Source organism: Rhinopithecus roxellana, chromosome 6 (assembly GCF_007565055.1).
Source record: "Rhinopithecus roxellana isolate Shanxi Qingling chromosome 6, ASM756505v1, whole genome shotgun sequence".
NCBI lineage: Eukaryota > Metazoa > Chordata > Mammalia > Primates > Cercopithecidae > Rhinopithecus > Rhinopithecus roxellana.
The window spans coordinates 155,800,861-155,821,239 of record NC_044554.1 but is presented as its reverse complement, the minus strand read 5'-3'; the positions used below and the strand labels follow the sequence as shown (position 1 = coordinate 155,821,239).

Genomic DNA, 20,379 nt, shown 5'->3' with positions numbered 1-20,379 from the left:
TGAGCCGAGATTGTGCCACTGCACTCCAGCCTGGGCAACAGAGTGAGACTCCATCTCGGGGGAAAAAAAAATCAATGAGAGTTACTGTAGGAAGAGACAAGGATGTATTTTGGAAGACTTAGAATGCTGGTTGAAGGCCAAGGAATGAGGTTGGTAGGAGAGAAGCAATCAGTTGATGAAGACTAAAGAAAGCTTTCTTCTGGTCTTTCATCAAACAACATGGTGTGTGTGTGTGTGTGTGTGTGTGTGTGTTGCTTCAACACAAGAAATATGCCTGATTCTTCCCTTATGGAATGAGAAGCTGAACCCAAGAGCTCTAGCCCATCCTCTTTAAATCTCCCTTTTTGAAAATATGAAACAAAGAGAAACTGGCATCCTCCTAATGTATCTTAGAAATACACATTATTTCATTTTACTCAGACTTGGAGAAAAACCATCCCCAGCCCCATTTTCCCATCTCCAAACAATCTTCAGCATTTGTAGAGATGTGGCCCTGGAAATTCATCAGATATATGGGGCCCACCCATGGTGTGTTGTGATATTAGAATTTGCAACTGCCAGATTCTGGCACCAACCCCAGCACCTCTCAATGCTGTCCTTCTGCACCCCACATATTGTATGATGTTTTGAAGGGCAAAGCCAGTGCAACACTGATTTTTGCCTGTTGCTTTGTTCCCTCAACAGAGACGTAAGGAATGAAAGCTTCGATTGGGGTGAAAGAAGCAAAAAAGTTTAAACCCCTACTTTAATGGGATTAATGCTTTAACGTGAATCTTTTTTTTTTTTTTTTTTTTTGAGATGGAGTCTCACTCTGTGGCCCAGGTTGGAGTGCAGCAGCGTGATCTCGGCTAACTGCAACCTCCGCCTCCTGGGTTCAAGTGATTCTCCTTCCTCAGCCTCCCAAGTAGCTGGGACTATAGGTGCCCACCACCATGCCCAGCTAATTTTTGTATTTTTCGTAGAGATGGTGTTTCACCGTATGGGCCAGGCTGGTATTGAACTCCTGACCTTGTGATCCACCTGCCTTGGCCTCCCAAAGTGCTGCGATTACAGGTGTTAGCCATGGTGCCAGGCACTTAATGTGAATCTTAATAAACCCTGAATTCCTCCAGCAAGTTTCCCTATATATCACTGAGGATTCTCTGAAATCCAATAAGGAAAAATATTGGAAGACTTTTTCCCCTTCTTTGTCATCAAGGTTTTTCTCCGGGATGAATAGTGCCTGAAAGTTCTTCCACGATTTGTCCAAGCTCATTCCTTTTTTTGTGTGAATTCTCCAATGATGAGAAAGCTAAGCTTGTCCCCAAGTGATTTTCCACACTAATTATACTCCTAAGACTTCTCTCCAGTGTGGATGATCTCACATTCCGTATTCTCCATGCTTCCCCGAGTTTTCCACCTTCATTACATATGACCATTTTAAGTCCCACCTGAATTAGCTGATACTGTGGTTCTTCCTCCTCCATTATACTCACAAGACCCCTCTCTGCTTACAAAATCCCAGATGTCTGATTAGATCTGGGCACCATCTCAAAGCATTTTTACATACATTACACACAGTTTTTCTCTTTTGTGAATTCTCTGATGTTGAATGAGCTGTACTTTCCTGAAAGCTCTTGCACATTTCTGCATTGATAGAGTCTTTGTTGCATGTCAATTAGCTGATGCTGCATTGGAACGTTGATGATGCCTCCCCATCCCCAGGGATTCTCTCCAAAATCAACGTTACAGTGTTCAATAGCATGGAAGTCCCAGGGAAAACTGTCTATATAAATGACAGATGTTCTCTATGATACAAACACTAATATTGAATAAATTCTGAATTCTGTTGCACAACTTGGCCGTATCTTATTTGGAGTTTCTCTCACTTCTAAAACATGTAAATGGAATAATGGATTTTTTCTGTATTCATGGCACTCAATAGGATGGGGTCCTTAAAACGGTTCTCTACAATGTCCCCATATTTGCAATGGTCCAAGGGGTTCCTCCTGACTGCCACACAAACAAAATCCACTGACGACCATGGCATTAAACAGTTTCATTGATAAACCCTGAATTCCTCCAGCAAGTTTCCCTATATATCACTGAGGATTCTCTGAAATCCGATAAGGAAAAAAATTGGAAGACTTTTTCCCCTTCTTTGTCATCAAGGTTTTCCTCTGGGATGAATTAGCCTGATTAGTGCCTGAAAGTTCTCCCACGAGAAGTATTTTTTCTTTTTCTTTTGAGATGGAGTTTTGCTCTTGTTGCCCAGGCTGGAGTACAATGGTATGATCTTGGTTCATCACAACATCCGCCTCCCGGGTTCAAGTGATTATCCTGCCTCAGCCTCCCTAGTAGCTGGGGTATAGGCACCTGCCACCATGCCTGGCTAATTTTTGCATTTTTAATAGAGACAGGGTTACACTATGTTGGCCAGGCTAGTCTTGAACTCGTGACCTCAGGTGATCTGCCCGCCTTGGCCCCGAAAAGTGCTGGGATTACAGGTGTGAGCCACCATGCCCAGCCTACTCTGATTTTTCAAAATTCTTGTGGTAAAAACAAGATAGAGATGTTGGAGTTAGTAGTCACTTAGAGATTGAAAAATGTCTTCAAGAGGGGTTAAGTGTTGTCAGATGTATCTGCGTGGCCAAGAACTTAGATACAATGAAAAAGGATGAAAGTTAATTCATGTCACGTAATCATAAAAGGTTGTGTTCACAATGATGTTGGGGATCTCACGAAGGTTCCTTAATATAGACAACATTTTAACAATAGCCATATTTTAAGCAGTCCTCTTTTCTCTCCACAATGTATTCCTGGAACTGCTTTGTTAAAAAGTCACATTTTCTTTGAATAATTACTCATATCCTGAAGCAGCGTCAAACAAATTCTAATTCTAATAAATACATCATAAAAATAAAAAAATAGCCAGGTGCGGTGGCTCACGCCTATAATCCCAGCACTTTGGGAGGCCGAGGCACGTGAATCACCTGACGTCAGGAGTTCAAGACCAGCCTGGCCAACATGGTGAAACCTTGTCTCTACTAAAAATACAAAAACTGGCCGGGCGCAGTGGCTCACACTTGTAATCCCAGCACTGTGGGAGGCCAAGGCGGGCGGATCACGAGGTCAGGAGATCGAGACCACATCTCTACTAAAAATACAAAAAATTAGCCGGGCGTGGTGGCAGGCGCCTGTAGTCCCAGCTACTCAGGAGGCTGAGGCAGGAGAATGGCGTGAACCCGGGAGGCAGAGCTTGCAGTGAGCTGAGGTGGAGATCATGCCACTGCACTGCAGCCTGGGCTAGAGAGCAAGACTCTGTCCCAAAAAAACCAACCAAAAACAAAAAAAACTACCCAGGCAAGATGGTGCTTGCCTGTAATCCCAGCCACTCGGGAAGTTGAGGCAGGAGAATCCTTTGAAACCAGAAGGCGGAGGTTGCAGTGAGCCGAGATCACGCCACTGTACTCTAGCCAAAACAGAAACACGCCAAGTAATCCCACTGATTTTTTTTTTTTTTTTTTTTTTTTTTTTTTTTTGAGACGCAGTCTTGCGCTGTCATTTCAGCTGGAGTGCAGTGGCATGATCTCGGCTTACTGCAACCTCCGCTTCCCAGGTTCAAGGGATTCTCCTGCCTCAGCCTTCCGAGTAGCTGGAATTACAGGCACTCACCACCAAGTCTGACTCATTTTTGTATTTTTAGTAGAGATGGGGTTTCACCATGTTGGCCAGGCTGGTCTAAAACTCCTGACCTCAGGTGATCCACCCACCTCTGCCTCCCAAAGTGCTGGGATTACAGACATGAGCCACTGTGCCCGGCCTCAATTTGGTACTTTTTTTTTTGAGACAGAGCTTTGCTTTCCTTGCCCAAGCTGGAGTGCAACGGCATGATCTTGGCTCACTACAACCTCCACCCCCCAGGTTAAAACAATTATCCTGCCTCAGCCTCCTGAGTAGCTGGGATTACAGGCATGTGCCACCATGCCTGGCTAATTTTGTATTTTTAGTAGAGACAGGGTTTTGCCATGTTGGCCAGGTTGGTCTCAAACTATTGACCTCAAATGATCCACCCACCTCAGCCTCCCAAAGTGCTGGGATTGCAGGCATGAGCCACTGCAACCGGCCCGTTTGAGTGCTTTCTATCAATCCACCTTTGTCTCCTGACTCTTCCTCCTCTTCATATTGTTATTGAGTCCATCTAGTGAGTTTTAAATTTTTGTTATAAAATTTTTGTTTCAGAATTTCCATTTGAGGGTTGGTGCTGTGGCTCATGCCTGTAATCCTAGCACTCTGGGAGGCCGAGGCAGTCGAGTGACTTCAATTCAGGAGTTTGTGACCAGCCTGGGTGACATGACAACACCCTGTCTCTACAAAAAATACAAAAATTGTGCTCGCTTCAGCAGCACATATACTAAAATTGGAACAATACAGAGACTAGCATGGCCCCTGCGCAAGGATGACACGCAAGTTAATGATGTGTTCCCTATTCCTGCTACAGTCCACTGCCCGCTACCTCGCTTTGCTTCCCTTCCCCAGATCCTGCCATAACGTCACAGGCCTGTGACATCATAGCCTTCCCATGTCCATCTCGCGTTGCACCACTAAGGTTGGCAATTGGAAAACAATCTGCCCATCCCCACTCAGGCATGGCGGCTTGCCACCTACCGCTGTAGCCCTCGTGCAACAATAAATAAATAATAAAAATACAAAAATTAGCCAGGCATGGTGGTACATGCCTTTAGTCCCAGCTACTAGGGAGGCTGAGGTGGGGGGATCACTTGAGTCTGGGAGGCAGAGGCTGCAGGGAGCTGAGATCGTGTCACTGCACACCAGCCTGGGCAACAGAGTGAGACTCTTGTCTTAAAAAAAAGACGGCCAGGCACAGGGGCTCATGCCTGTAATCTCATCTACTTAGGAGGCTGAGGCAGGGGAATCGCTTGAATCTGGGAGGGGGAGGTTGCAGTGAGCCGAGATCATGGCAGGGCACTCCAGCCTGGGCAACAAGAGTGAAACTCCGTCTCAAAGCCTCAAAACAAAACAAAACAAAACAACAAACAAGGCCAAGTGCGGTGGCTCATGCCTGTAATCCTGGCATTTTGGGAGGCCGAGGCAGGCAGATCATGAGGTCAGGAGATTGAGACCATCCTGGCTAACACGGTGAAACCCTGTCTCTACTAAAAATACAAAAAATTTAGCCGGGCGTGGTGGTGGGCGCCTGTAGTCCCAGCTACTCAGGAGGCTGAGGCAGGAGACTCACTTGAATCCGAGAGGTGGAGGTTGCAAGTGAGCCAAAATCAGGTAACTGCACTCCAGCCTGGGTGACAAGAGCAAGACTCCATCTCAAAAAAAGAAAGAAAAGAAAGAAAAGAAAGAAAGAAAGAAAGAAAGAAAGAAAGAAAGAAAGAAAGAAAGAAAGAAAGAAAGAAAGAAAGAAAGAAAGAAAGAAAGAAAGAAAGAAAGAAAGAAAGAAAGAAAGAAAGAAAGAAAGAAAGAAAGAAAGAAAGAAAGAAAGAAAGAGAGAGAACAAGGAGGGAGGGAGGGAGGAAGGGAGGGAGGAAGAGAAACAAACAAAAAACAAAAAGTAAAGAAGTAGCCGGGCATGGTGGCAGATGCCTGTAATCCCAGATACTCAGGAGGCCAAGGCACTAGAATTGTTTGAACCAGGGAGGCAGAGGTTGCAGTGAGCTAAGATTGTGCCACTGCATTCCAGCCTGGGCAACAGAGTGAGACTCCATCTCAAAACAAACAAACAAACAAACAAAAACTAATAAAAGAATAGTAAGAGAATATTAAGCAACTCTACCTATATGAATCCAACAAGTTGGATGAAATGGACCAATTCCTTGAAAACTACAAACTACCAAAAAACACTCAATATGAAACATAATTTTTTAAATCTTGCAACAATTTAAAAAATTGAATTCATGGTTTTTTATTTTATTTTGTTTTATTTCAAGACTGCATCTCACTCTGTCACCCACACTGGAGTGCAGTGGCACAATCATGGCTCACTGCAGCCTTGACTTCCTGGGCTCAGGTGATGACCCCACCTCAGCCTCCTGAGTAGCTAGGACTACACACGCCTGCCACCACACCCAGTTAATTTTTTTATTTTTGTAGAGACAGGGTTTTGCCAAGTTGCCCAGGCTGGTCTCCAACTCCTGGAGCTCAAGCAATCCACCTGCCTTGGCCTCCCAAAGTGTTGAGATTACAGACATGAGCTGCCAGGGCCGGCTGAATTCTTTTTTGTTGTTTTGTTTTGTTTTGAGATGGTGTCTCGGTCTGTCACCCAGCCTGGAGTGCAATGGCGCAATCTCAGTTCACTGCAACCTTCGTCTCCTGGGTTCAAGCAATTCTCTTGCCTCAGCCTCCCAAGTAGCTGGGACTACAGGCGCCCACCATCACACCCAGCTAATTTTTTTGTAATTTTAGTAAAGACAGGGTTTCACCATGTTGGCCAGGCTGGTCTCAAACTCCAGACCTCAGGTGATCCACCCACCTCAACCTCCCAAAGTGTTAGGATTACAGGCATGAACCACCATGCCTGGCCTTGAATTCATAGTTTTAATAAAACAATTTCTTGTCTTCGTGGTCGCATACAACTAGTTTGATGATTCCCTGGAAGAACCCACGTGACTGCAGATCAAGTTCTACTCCAGGTGGAGATTTCTTACAGCGGAGGATACAATACAGGAACAGCAGGGAAAAGGATATTAACAGATGAAGGTTGGAAGGTCAAATGCACACTTTCTTATCCTCTCTCTGCAGGGACAGCACAGACATATCTTTTCCAGGAGCAAACTGCAAGGACCTGTGTGAGACTCCAGAACTCGAGTGGAGTCAAAATTTGTGTGGTTAGGCCAGGCGCAGTGGCTCACCCCTGTAATCCCAGCACTTTGGGAGGCCGATACGGGAGGATTGCTTGAGTCCAAGAGTCTGAGACTAGCCTGGACAACATGGTGAGACCTCATCTTTACTTAAAAAAAAAAAAAAAAAAAAAAAAAATTAGGCCAGGTGTGGTGGCTCACGCCTGTAATCCCAGCACTTTGGGAGACTGAGGCAGGAGGATTGTTTGAGGCCAGGAGTTGGAGACCAGCCTGGGAAACATGAAGAGACCCCATCTCTACAAAAAATAAAAATAAAAATTAGCTGGGCATGGCGGTGTATGCCTATGGTCCCAGTTACTTGGGAGGCTGAGGCATGAGAATCACTTGAACCCAGGAGGCGGAGGTTGCAGGGAGTCGAGATTGCACCACTGCACTCCAGCCTAGGTGACAGAGTGAGACCCCATCTCGTAAATAAATAAATACATAAATAAATAAATACTGGATGGAAATTACATCCATGCCCTGTAATTTCAAAGAAGGGAAAATCAAAGAGAAGTCTGCGGTGTAGAGGAAATCCCCCTGGACCTGGGATCTGGTCCAGACCAGGCACCGCCCTGAAAGGGAGCCCAAGAGTCACAGTGTGTGCACAAGAAATGGTGGGGGATTTTCTATTCTGGGATGAGGGAGAACTGCTGGCAGTGTTCTATGTTTTTTGTTTGTTTGCTTGTTTTTGAGACAGGGTCTGGCTCTGTCACCCAGGCTGGAGTGCATGTTGCGATCTCAGCTCACCTGCAACCTCCACCTCCTGGGCTCAAGCCATCCTCCCACCTCAGCCTGTTTTTTCTACTAAAAAGACAAAAATTAGCTGGGCGTGGTGGTGCACACCTGTAATCCCAAGTACTCAGGAGGCTGAGGCAGGATAATTGTTTGAATCCGGGAGGCAGAAGTTGCAGTTAGCCAAGATTGCACTGCTGTATTCCAGCCTGGGCAACAGAGCCAGACTGTCTCAGAAAAAAAAAAAAAAAAAGGCCAGGCACAGTGGCTAATACCTGTAATCCCAACACTTTGGGAGGCTGAGGTGGGCAGATCACGAAGTTAGGAGATAGAGACCATCCTGGTCAACTTGGTGAAACCCTGTCTCCACTGAAAATATAAAAATTAGCTGGGTGTGGTGGCGGGCGTCTGTAGTCGCAGCTACTCAGGAGGCTGAGGCAGGATAATCACTTGAACCTGGGAGGCAGAGGTTGCAGTGAGCTGAGATTGTGCCACTGCCCTCCAGCCCGGTGACAGAGTGACACTCCATCTCAAAAAAAAAAAAGAAAAAGAAAAAGAAAAAGAAAAGGAAATGACATGGTGCTGACTGAGGGACTGGGGCTGTGGAGGGAGGTGCCCAGCTGCAGGATAGGAGGGCAGGAGAGAGGGAGGACCTCTGACCCAGGATCCACCAAGAGGCTCTGAGCCTTTCCCAGGAAGCACTAAGGCCACACTTTCAACCGTGACACAAAGCCACTGGACACTTGGGCCCCGCCCCCCAAGCCATCTTCTTTGGTTAGTGATGCCGTCATTCCCCTGATCAAGCTAAGAAGATGTCTTATCCATATTTATTTGCCATAAATATTTATATAAATGAATGAATATATCAAATTCAGCTCTAAGGAATGAAAGAAAAAGCCTAGTGCTCATGTTCCATAGCCAGGGTCTAGCACTTCATCCAAAACAGTCACTCTTTAGAAATTCTTTATCATTTCATAAAGTGAATAAATGCTATCCCTACATTTCTGACACCACGTCCTCAACGCCACAGATTTTGGCTAGCTCACTGATTCCTTCTCTGATGACCGTGCTGTCAACATCAAAACACACTGCATCTGCTGAGTAGAAAAGCTTCCTCAGCTCTGAGTGGGAGACCATCCTTGGAAGAATTTTCCTCCCACAGAAAAAAAGATAAATGCATTTAAAGACATCAAATAAAATTATGAAAATATCCCATCTTGCCTACTAAGCCAATCTAATTTGTGTGAAAGTCAGTGCAGGCCACATAAGAGTGTACTCATGAATTCATTCATTTCTTTTTCCTTGTTTTTTTTTTTTTTTTTACTTCCCACATGACACCAATTTCTTTTTTCTTCTTCTTCTTCTTTTTTTTTTTCTTGATGGAGTCTTACTCTGTTGCCCAGGCTGGAGGGCAGTGGTATGATCTCAGCTTACTGCAACCTCCACCTCCCAGGTTCAAGTGATTCTCGTGCCTCAGCCTTCTGAGTAGCTGGGATTACAGGCACGTGCCACCACACCCGGCTAATTTTTTTATTTTTATTTTTAGTAGAGATGGGTTTCACCATGTTGGCTAGGCTGGTCTCAAACTCCTGACCTCAGGCGATCTGCCCACCTTGGCCTCCCAAAATGTTGGGATTATAGGCATGAACCACCGTGCCCGGCTGGTACCAACTTTTAAATATATTTGATGTTGAGGCTGGGCACAGTGGCTCATGCCTATAATCCCATCACTTTGGGAAGCTGAGGCAGGTGGATCTCCTGAGGTCAGGAGTTCCAGACCAGCTTGGCCAACATGGTGAAACCCCTTCTCTACTAAAAATAAAAAAGTAAAAATTAGCCGGGTGTGGTGGCATGTGCCGGTAATCCCAGCTACTCAGGAGGCTGAGGCAGGAGAATCGCTGGAAACCAGGAGGCAGAGGCAGAGAAACTACACACACACACACACACACACACACACACACACATATATACACATATATATGTGTGTGTGTGTATATATATATATATATAATGTTGAACCAATATTCACTTATTTTTTACCTAATTGTAGCAAGAAAGCAAGCATTAAAGCAGAGGTGTGCATAAGGCTTTATGGGCACACAGGAAAAGTGTTTAGCCTTATCTATGAAACAGGGCTTCAGACTGGGCATGATGTCTCTTGCCTGTAATCCCAGCACTTTGGGAGGCAAAGGCAGGAGGATTGTTTGAGGCCAGGAGTTTGAGACCAGCCTGGGCAACATACAGAAACCGAGTCTCTACTAAAAATAATAATGCAAAAAATTAGCTGGCGGTGGTGGTGCAAGCCTGTAATCCCAGCTACTCAGAAGGCTGAGGCACAAGAATCACTTGAACCCAGGAGGTGGAGGCTGCAGTGAGCTGAGATCGCGCCACTGCACTCCAGCCTAGGCGACAGAGCAAGACCCTGACTCTAACAAAAGAAGAGAAAAGAAAAGAAAAGAGGGAGGGGAGGGGAGGGGAGGGGAGGGGAGGGGAGGGGAGGGGAGGGGAGGGGAAGGGAGGGGAGGGGAAGGGAAGGGAAGGGAAGGGAAGGGAAGGGAAGGGAAGGGAAGGAAGGGAAGGGAAGGGAAGGGAAGGGAAGGGGGGAAGGGAAGGGAAGGGAAGGGAAGGGAAGGGAAGGGAAGGGAAAAGAAAAAAGAAAAGAAGGCTTCAAGGAGGCACAGATATTTGAGCTGAATCTGACAGGTAAGTGGTCCTCTGAGTGGGTTGTCGAAGGGCAGGGCATCGACTTGGTGTGTACTGGGAGGAGAGGGAGGGAGGTGGAGACAAGGAGAGAGGCTTGTGATGGCAGAGGGAGGAGCGTGAGCAAAGACAAGGAGGAGGAAGAAGCAGATGACCTGCTGGCAGCTACCCTGTGACTTGGCCCAGGAGCCTGGCAGTGCATCAGGAGTTCAGACTAAGCGGATCCTAGGGCCAGGCTAAGGAGTTTAGACTTCAACTTCCAGATACTGGGAAAGGCTCTAAGCCTCAGAAGAAAGGTCAGAGCTAAATATAAGGGCTAAACATACACAATGTTGCCAATGTAGAGGTGCTAGTTGAAGATGTGGTCTGATTAAAGTCCAGGGAGAGGCCAGGCACAGTGGCTCATGCCTGTAATCCCAGCACTCTGGGAGGCTGAGGCGGGAGGATCACTTGAGGACAGGAGTTCAAGACCAGCTTGCTCAACATGACAGAACCCCATCTCTACTAAAAATACAAAAATTACCCGGGCAGGGTGGTGTGCACCTATAGTCCCAGCTACTCAGGAGGCCAAGGCAGGAGAATCGCTTGAACCTGGAAGGCAGAGATTGCAGTGAGCCAAGATCATACCACTGCAGTCTAGCATGGGCGACAGAGCGAGACCCTGTCTCAAGAAAATAAAAAATAATAAAAAATAGGCTAGGCGCGGTGGCTCACACCTGTAATCCCAGCACTTTGGGAGGCCAAGGCGGGCAGATCACGAGGTCAGGACATCGAGACCATCCTGGCTAACATGGTGAAACCCCATCTTTACTAAAAATACAAAAAATTAGCTGGACGTGGTGGCGGGTGCCCATAGTCCCAGCTACTCAGGAGGCTGAGGCAGGAGAATCACTTAACCTGGGAGGCAAAGCTTGCAGTCAGCTGAGATCGCGCCACTGTACTCCTGTCTGGGCGACAGACCGAGACTCCATCTCAAAAAAAAAGAAAAAGAAAAAGAATAAAAATAAAGACCAGGGAGAATAGAGAGAGGGAGAAGAGAAGAGCGCTAAGGACAGAGCCTACAGGACCATCACCTTTACGTCCTGATTTGAACCCGGGCAGGAGAAGGAAAACAGTGAAGTTACAGGAAGAAATTCTGGGAGGCACACTGCTGCACAAGCTGCAGAGGACAGAGATTCAAAAAGAATTTTTTTTTGAGACAAGTTCTCACTCTGTCACCCAGGCTGGAGTGCAGTGGTGCGATCATGACTCATTGCAGCCTCCAACTCCTGGGCTCAAGCGATCTTCCTGCCTCAGCCTCCCAAGTAGCTGGGACTACAGGCATACACCACTACACCTGGCTAATTTTTAAAATTTTTTTTGTAGAGATGGGGGTCTTGCTATGTTGGTCAGACTGGTCTTGAACTCCTGGACTCAAGCAATCCTCCCACCTAGGTCTCCCAAAGTGCTGGGATTATAGGCATGAGCCCCCATGCCTGGCCTTTATTTTTTAGAAAAGCTTTGGACTAGAATTAGGGTGAAAGGGATCCTCAAGGTGGCCTAGACCAGCCTCCCATCAGAAACTAATATGTCATCTACAAGGCTACACAGATGACGTAAGTAGTCTCTATTTAGAATAGACTGTGGTTAAAAACAGACTCAAAGCAGCTGACCAACCCACTGCTCAACTGATTTCCAACCAATGCAGTTGGCAGAATAATGCCATTTAAAGTCGACCTGGAAAAAAAATATCTTTTAAGTCAAGGGTCAGCAAGCTATGGCTTGTAGGCCAAATCCACCTTGCCATCTGGTTTTGTATGGCTCACAAGTAAGAACGATTTTTACATTTTATTTTACTTTTTTTTTTCTGTCACCCAAGCTGGAGTGCAGTGGTGCCATCATAGCTCACTGTAGCCTCAAACTCCTGGGCTCAAGTGATCCTTCCATCTTGGCCTCTCGAGTAGCTGGGACTACAGGTGTGAGCCACCATGCCCGGCTGACTTTTACATTTTAAACAGTTGGGAAAAAAAATCAATAGAAGAATAATATTTTTTAACATGTAAAAATTAGGCCGGGCGCGGTGGCTCAAGCCTGTAATCCCAGCACTTTGGGAGGCCGAGACGGGTGGATCACAAGGTCAGGAGATCGAGACCATCCTGGCGAACACGGTGAAACCCCGTCTCTACTAAAAAAATACAAAAAACTAGCCGGGCAAGGTGGCGGGCGCCTGTAGTCCCAGCTACTTGGGAGGCTGAGCCAGGAGAATGGCGTGAACCTGGGAGGAGGAGCTTGCAGTGAGCTGAGATCCGGCCACTGCACTCCAGCCTGGGCGACAGAGCGAGACTCCATCTCAAAAAAAAAAAAAAAAAAAAAAAAAAAAACAACGTAAAAATTAACAAAATTCAAATTTCAGGCTGGCCACAGTGGCTCACACCTGTACCCTAGCACTTGGGGAGGCTGAGGCAGGAGGATTACTTGAAGCCAGGAGTTCAATACCAATCTGGGCAACATAGCAAGATCCCATCTCTACAAAAGTATTTTTTAAATTAGCCAGGTGTGGTGGCATGCGCCTATAGACCTAGCTACTCAGGAGACTGAGGCAGAAGGATTGCTTGAGCACAGGAGTTTGAGACCAGCCTGGGGAATATAGCGAGATTCCTTCTCTTTAAAAAAAAAAAAAAAAAAATTGTTGGGGCATGGTGGTGCATGTCTGTGGTCCCAGATACTCAAGAGCCTGAGGTAGGAGGATGACTTGAGCCCAGGAGTTCAAGGGTGCAGAGAGCCGAGATCAGACCTCAGCACTTCAGTGACAGAGTGAGACCCTGTCTCCAAAAAAACAAAAAAAGCAAGACCATCAGCCTTGAATTTGAAAGGAAATGTACATTTCCTCCAGTGAAAGTGAGAACTGATTTACACATCCCCAGCTGAACACTAGGCCTGATTTACGAGTCAGAATTCTTGACACCTGCCTCCTGGATTGTAATGTGGTCTCAAGAAGAAAACAGAATATTTTTGGCTTTTTTTAGAGACAAGGTCTCACTTGTCGTCCATACTGGAGTGCCAATGGTCTAATCATAGCTCCCTGCAGCCTCAACCTCCTGGGCTGAGGTGATCCTCCCGCCTCAGCCTCCTGAGTAGCAGAGACTACAGGCATGCACCACCACACCAGCTAAGTTATTATTATTATTATAGAGATGAGGTCTTACTAGTTACCCAGGCTGGTCTTGAATTCCTGGCCTCAAGTGATTCTCCCATCTTGGCTTCCCAAAGTGCTGGGATTACAAGTGTGAGCCACCGTGCTGGCCAAAATAGAATGTTAGAGACTCACTTTACATTGAATTTACTTGGAAGGCTGATTCTTTTCCCACACCCTCCCTAGGAGAGCGAGCAGGATTTTAGGACCTTAATTCTGCCCATGAAATGGTCAGGCCAGGGGAAATGGCCTTCACCTGTTGGGTTACAAGAGTATGAATGCCCTCCCTGTTTGATTGAGCAGCACAGGAAACTCAGCCACAGCTCCTTTTTGCGCTTCACATCCTGCTCTGCAAAATGCTTTACTTCCCTGTACACGTCCGATTTCCTCGTTTTTATTTCCATTTCTATTTCTATTTTTATTTCGAGACGGGGTCTCACTCTGTTGTCCAGGCTGGAGTACGGTGATGTGATCTCAGATCACTGCAACCTCTACCTCCTAGGTTCAAGTGATTCTCCTGCCTCCCAAGTAGCTGGAATTATAGGCGCCTGCCACCACGCCTGGCTAATTCTTTTGTATTTTTAATAGAGACAGGGCTTCACCATGTTGGTCAGGCTGGTCTCAAACTCCTGACCTCAAGTGATCCACCTGCCTCGGCCTCCCAAAGTGATGGAATGACTGGTGTGAACCACCACGCCTGGCCAATTTCCTCCTGTTTTCATTGCCTCCACCAGGAGTGACTCACAATTCCTGCATATTTAAAATTCTCGTGGCTGCTGGGCGCGGTGGCTCAAGCCTGTAATCCCAGCACTTTGGGAGGCCGAGACGGGTGGATCACGAGGTCAGGAGATCGAGACCATCCTGGCGAACATGGTGAAACCCCGTCTCTACTAAAAAACACAAAAAACTAGCCAGGTGAGGTGGCGGGCGCCTGTAGTCCCAGCTACTCGGGAGGCTGAGGCAGGAGAATGGTGGGAACCCGGGAGGCGGAGCTTGCAGTGAGCTGAGATCCGGCCACTGCGCTCCAGTCTGGGCGACAGAGCGAGACTCCATCTCAAAAAAAAAAAAAAAAAAAATTCTCGTGGCTATACGGGAAAAAAAATCTGCTGAGTAAGTTCAGTTGCTTCAAAGTAAATTGTGTACATTAGAATTCCACACACAGAAAAATCATTGACGGAGATTGGACTCTGGATTCTTCATATTTGGCTCTAACAGGGAGGGAGAGGGCAGGGCCATGGGTAGAAGACATCCCGGTGGGAAGGTCTATTCTCAGATTCTCAGACACAGAGGCTCCCAGGCCCCATCTGGACCACTGCCTTCTGCAGCTCAGAACAGAACACAGAACTTCTGCTTGGCTTGCTCCAGCTAGTTCACGTGGGGCAAGCAAAGGGACAATTGATTTTAGAAAAAAAAAACTACTGCTGACAAGGCCTTCTCGCCCCTAGTTCCAAAGTACAAAAGCAAGTTTTCCTGCAGGACCAGCCTTTGGAGGCCTGATTTTGGGTAAAAGGAAAAAAAAAAAAAAGTTCCTTACCCAAACAAACGCTTTCCCAACTTCTCAATCTCTGTATCTTTCAAGAGACGTCTAAGGTCACCTTGCTTCCTTCACCTTTTGTTAGAACTGACCTCTTGTCTTCACCTGTGTAAGAAAAAATAAAAGCCGGTACAGAGGTTGTGAAGGTCACACATAGTTGCGAGAACCAAGCTTACTTGCTTTGGTAGTAGAGATAAATTTGCTCAGGTCCCCAGGCATTGAAAGAGTACATAGTAGATTCTGAAAACACACACTAATGGCCAGGTGCGGTATCTCACATCTGTAATCCCAGCGTTTGGGAGGCCAAGGCAGGTGAATCACCTGAGATCAGGAGCTCAAGACCAGCCTGGTCAACGTGGTAAAACCCCGTCTCTACTAAAAATACAAAAATTAGTGAGGCATGGTGGCAGGCACCTGTAATCCCAGCTACTCAGGAGGCTGAGGCAGGAGAATCACTCGAACCTGGGAGGCGGAGGCCGAGATCACACCATTGCACTCCAACCTGGGCAACAGAGCAAAACTCCACATAAAAAAAAACCAACAAAACAAAACAAAAAAGATACTAAGGACTACAAGAAGGCAGGGGAAGGAGGGCAAGGACTGAGAAACCACCTATTGGGTACTGTGCTCAAACCCTGGGTGATGGGATCAGTCGTACCCCAAACCTCAGCATCATGTGATATACCCATGTAACAAACTTGCACATGTACCCCTTGAAGCTGAAATAGAAGTTGAAATTGAAATGATATATAATATAACCGGCTATTCTGGGAAGCTGAGATCTTCTGCATGCCACATAGTTGACACTGATTTTTAAAATTAAGGTGAGGAGTAGGACTGAGAAACCACCTATTGGGTACTGTGCTCAAACCCTGGGTGATGAGATCAGTCGTACCCCAAACCTCAGCATCATGTGATATACCCATGTAACAAACTTGCACATGTACCCCTTGAAGCTGAAATAGAAGTTGAAATTGAAATGATATATAATATAACCGGCTATTCTGGGAAGCTGAGATCTTCCGCATGCCACATAGTTGACACTGATTTTTAAAATTAAGGTGAGGAGTAAACTGCTGGCCAGGCACGGTGTCTCACGCCTGAAAACCCAGCACTTTGGGAGGCCAAGGTGGATTACCTGAGGTCGGGAATTCAAGACCAGCCTGGCCAACGTGGCAAAACCTGTCTCTACTAAACATACAAAAATTAGCCAGGTGTGGTGACCCGCACCTGTAATCCCAGCTACTCAGGAGGCTGAGACAGGAGAATCACTTGAACCCAGGAGGTAGAGGTTGCAGTAAGCCAAGATCACGCTACTGCACTCCAGCCTTAGCCTCCTGAGTAGTGGGGACTACAGATGCACACCACTATGTCTAGCTAATTTTTTATTTTTTCTAGAAACAGGGTCTCACTATGTTGCCCAGGCTGACCTTGAACTGATGGCCTCAAGGGATCCTCCCACATAGGCCTCCCAAAGTGCCAAGATGACAGCTGTGAGCCGCCACACTGGGCCTGCAGTTTCTTATAAAGCTAAACATATACGTACCATAAGACCCAGCAAGGCTGGGTGTGGTGGCTTATGCCTGTAATCCCAAAATTTTGGGAGGCTGAGGCAGGCAGATCACCTGAGGTCAGGAGTTCAAAACCAGCCTGACCAACATGGTGTAACCCTGTCTCTACTAAAAATACAAAATTAGCTGGGCATGGTCACGTATGCCTGTAATCCCAGCTATTAGGGAGGCTGAGGCAGGAGAATGGCTTGAACCCAGAAGGCAGAGGTTGCAGTGAGCCAAGATTGTGCCATTGCACTCCAGCCTGGGCAACAAGAGTGAAACTCCATCTCAAAAAAAAACAAAAACAAAAACAAAAAAGACCCAGCAATCCCAATCTTAGAGTTTTATCGAAGATAAAAACCAAATGTTCATCAACAGATAAAATGTTCATCAACAGATAAATAGCTAAACAAATTGTTCATCAACAGATAAATAGCTAAAAACCCAAATGTTCATCAACAGATAAATAGCTACACAAATTGTGGTATATCCCTACAATGGAACACTACTCAGTAATAAAAAGAAATGAATTACTGATACATGCTACAACATGGATAAATATTTTCAAAATTATACCAATGGGGCCGGGTGCGGTGGCTCACGCCTGTCATCCCAGCACTTTGGAAGGCTGAGGCAAGCAGATCATGAGGTCAGGAATTCGAGACCAGATCGCGCCACTGCACTCCAGCCTGGGTAACAAGAGCGAAACTCTGTCTCAAACAAAACAAAACAAAAACCCCATTGTTCTCTTTATACAGATAAACTTTTTCTTTTTCTTTTTTTTTTTTTTTTTGAGATGGAGTCTCACTCTGTAGCCAGGCTGGAGTAGAGTGGTTCGATCTCGGCTTGCCACAACCTCTGACTCCTGGGTTCAAACGATTCTCCTGCCTCAGCCTCCCTAGTAGCTGGGATTACAGGCAAGCACCACCACGCCCAGCTAATTTTTGTATTTTTAGGAGAGATGAGGTTTCACCATCTTGGCCAGGATGGTCTCGATCTCCTGACCTCTTGATCCACCCAACTTGGCCTCTGAGAGTGCTGGGATTACAGGCATGAGCCACTGTCCCTGGCCTGAAACTCAATTCTTAACCACTTGGGTCTGGACAGTTTGCGCTCGTTTTATTTCCCCTTACCTTGACTTCTTACTTTTAACTCCCAGTTTTTGTTTTTTTAATTTTTATTTTATCATATGTATTCTCACTCTAAGTTGTCTCAGATCAACAAGAAATGAGGCAGAGTATAAAATAAAGAAATAAACATAATTGAATAAAGTTGCTTTTTAATAACAGTACAACTCATTTATAAGCAAAAAGATACTGAAAATTTGTCTCTAAAGTAAACTATTATGTGCAGAATCTTCTGTTCCAGCTGACTTTCATTATAAAACAGAAAACGTGTCCCTTCAGGAAAAAGAATTCTAGTCCCAAAATGTTATAAAAATTATACTTTAAAATGGCAGCATCTATGTAAATTCACATATTTTAAGGCAAGTAAGTATGCTATTGTGAGTTATCAAGAATAATATGCAAAAGAAGTCACAAAATACAAATGCAAAATAACTAGAGTAGCTTTTATGTCTTCATGAAATGACTTAAAGCTGCAGGAAAAGAACATGAGTTTTCCTAACAGGACACGCCACTCTTTGAGTCTCCATGTTCACCTTTCCCTGGAATCCACTGAAGCAGGAATTCTCAGATCATGGGCAAGCTCTTATCCTTTCACTTTCTACATCCCTGTAAGTCTCTGTTTTTGTTGTTGTTGTTGTTGTTATTGTTGAGACAGGGTCTTGCTCTGTTGCCCAGCATGGAGTGAAGTGGTGTGATCATAACCCACTGCAGCCTTGACCTCCTGGGCTCAAGGAATCCTCCCTCCTCAGCCTCCTGACTAGCTGGGACTAGACATAGCCACCATGCCCAGCTAATATTTTTCATGTTTTCCGGAAGAAACGGAGTCTTGCTATGTTGCTCAGGCTGGTCTGAAACTCCTGGTCTCAAGAAGTCTTCCTGTCTCAGCCTGTCAGAGCCCTTAGATTACAGGTGTGAGCAACCAGGCCCAGCTCAGGCCACTGTTTTTACAAGTCCATTAATACTGGTCTTTCCAATCAATTTCTTTTTTCAACTTAAATTTATTTAGAGAGGAAACAACTTAAATAATATATAGTATGTGTGAATTCATGGGTTTGCTATTTTCCTAAGGTAAACTAAAATCAATTCATAAGTATTAAAAAAAAATAGTATGGGGCTGGGCGTGGTAACGCCTGTAATCCCAGCACTTTGGGAGGCTGAGGTGGGAGGATCACCTGAGGTCAGGAGTTCAATATTAGCCTGGCCAACATGGTGAAACCCTGTCTCTACTAAAAATACAAAAATTAGCCGGGCATGGTGATGTGTGCCTATAGTCCCAGCTACTCTGGAGGCTGAGGCGGGAGAATTACTTGAACTCAGGAGGCAGAGGTTGCAGTGAGCCGAGATCATACCACTGCACTCCAGCCTGGGCAACAGAACGAGACTCCAACTCAAAATAAATAAATAAATAAATAAATAAATAAATAAATAAATAAATAAATAAATAAAGTGTGTTACCCTAAAACTATCTCTTTCACCCCATGTTGCCCATGGAACAGTGGTGGGGGGCTCTGTCCTGGGGGATAAGTATGCACTGGGCTGCTCCCAGCCTTTGGAAGTAGATTAACTAGGCTGAATGGAGTAGGAAACCTGGCCACAGTGAGATATGCATGTCAATGAGTCAGCAGAGAGAGGAGGAAGACTCCCCCTAGTTAAAGAGAAAATGAGGCTGGCCGGGTCTGGTGTCTCACGCCTGTAATCCCACCACTTTGGGAGGCTGAGCCAGGCGGATCACCTGAGGTCAGGAGTTCATGACCAGCCTGGCCAACATGGAGAAACCCTGTTTCTACTGAAAATAGAAAATTAGCCGGGCGTGGTTGCGCATGCCTGTGATCCCAGCTACTTGGCAGGCCAAGGCAGGAGAATCGCTTGAACCCAGCAGGCAGAGGTTGCAGTGAGCCAAGATCGCATCATTGCACTCCAGCCTGGACAACAAGAGTGAAACTCCGTCTCAAAAAATAAATAAACAAAAATTTTAAAAAAAAGAGAAGTTTGGGCACGGTGGCTCACACTTGTAATCCCAGCACTTTGGGAGGCCGAGGCAGGCGGATCACAAGGTCAGGAGATCAAGACCATCCTGGCAAACACTGTGAAACCCCGTCTATACTAAAAATACAAAAACTTAGCCAGGCGTGGTGGCAGGCGCCTGTAGTCCCAGCTACTCGGGAGGCTGAGGCAGGAGAATGGTGTGAACCCGGGAGGCAGAGCTTGCAGTGAGCCGAGATTGCACCACTGCACTCCAGCCTGGGCGACAGAGCGAGGCTCCGTCTCAAAAAAAAAAAGAAAAAAAAAAGAGAAAATGAGGCGAGGTGGGAATACTTTTGCTGAAACATATGCAAAGAGCTCTTGTTGAATGATTGCTGAGCAGGGACATTAAGAAATATCTTCAGACATGGATGCAGCTGGAAACCATCATTCTTAGCAAACTATCACAAGAAGAGAAAACCAAACACCGCATGTTCTCACTCATAGGTGGGAACTGAACAATGAGATCACTTGGACTCGGGAAGGGGAACATCACACACTGGGGTCTATCATGGGGAGGGGGGAGGGGGGAGGAGGGAGGGATTGCATTGGGGAGTTATACATGATATAAATGATGAATTGATGGGTGCTGACGAGTTGATGGGTGCAGCACACCAACATGGCATAAGTATACATATGTAACAAACCTGCACGTTATGCACATGTACCCTAGAACTTAAAGTATAAT

The 20,379-nt window shown here is 45.9% G+C and overlaps 1 non-coding gene across 1 annotated transcript; it reads left to right on the top strand.

The window, feature by feature from the left end:
* Positions 1-4,369: 4,369 nt before the first annotated feature.
* On the top strand, positions 4,370-4,473 carry LOC115898399. Its single transcript, XR_004058138.1, has one exon. It is a non-coding gene; the product is annotated as a U6 spliceosomal RNA (small nuclear RNA).
* The last annotated feature ends 15,906 nt before the right edge of the window (positions 4,474-20,379 follow it).